Raw genomic sequence first — 592 nt, forward strand, 5'->3', positions numbered from 1 at the left:
ACATGTATACCTGTGGTGGATTCATTTTGATATTTGGCAAACTAATACAATTATGTAAAGTTTAAAAATAAAATTTAAAAATAAATTAATTAATTAAAAAAAAACAAAACAAAAAAAGAAATGCATAGAAATGTCAAATCACGATGGTGTGCACCAGGAACTGACCTAGTGTTGTAGGTCAATTATACTTCAAAAACAAATTCATACATAAGGGTGATCAGATTTGTAGTTTGATCAGAAGTAGGAGGTAGGGGAAGGGGGAATAGGATGAAGATGGTCTAAAGGCACAAACTTCTGGTTATGAGTAAGTACCAGGGATGTAATGTAGAACATGATAAATATAATTAGCACTGCCATATGTTATACATGAATGCTGTCAAGAGTAAATCCTAAGAGTTCTCATTGTAAGAAAATGTTTTCTTCCTATTGCTTTAAGGTTGTATCTATATGAGATGATGGATGTTCCCTAAACTTCTTTAGGTAATAACAAGTAATAAAGGATATGGTTACTCCCCACACTCTCCCTCCCCAAAAGAAAAGACATTTACTTTACTGAAAAGATTAAGGAATTAGCCAGACACAGGAGTGACTA

General features: G+C 32.6%; 1 protein-coding gene across 1 annotated transcript in view; it reads right to left on the reverse strand.

Moving 5' to 3' along the window:
• Nucleotides 1-592, reverse strand: part of QRSL1 (glutaminyl-tRNA synthase (glutamine-hydrolyzing)-like 1) — a 32,684-nt gene that overhangs the window by 21,943 nt on the left and 10,149 nt on the right. The window lies entirely within an intron of this gene.

This window comes from Bison bison, unplaced genomic scaffold, assembly GCF_000754665.1.
Source record: "Bison bison bison isolate TAMUID 2011002044 unplaced genomic scaffold, Bison_UMD1.0 scf7180017864373, whole genome shotgun sequence".
NCBI lineage: Eukaryota > Metazoa > Chordata > Mammalia > Artiodactyla > Bovidae > Bison > Bison bison.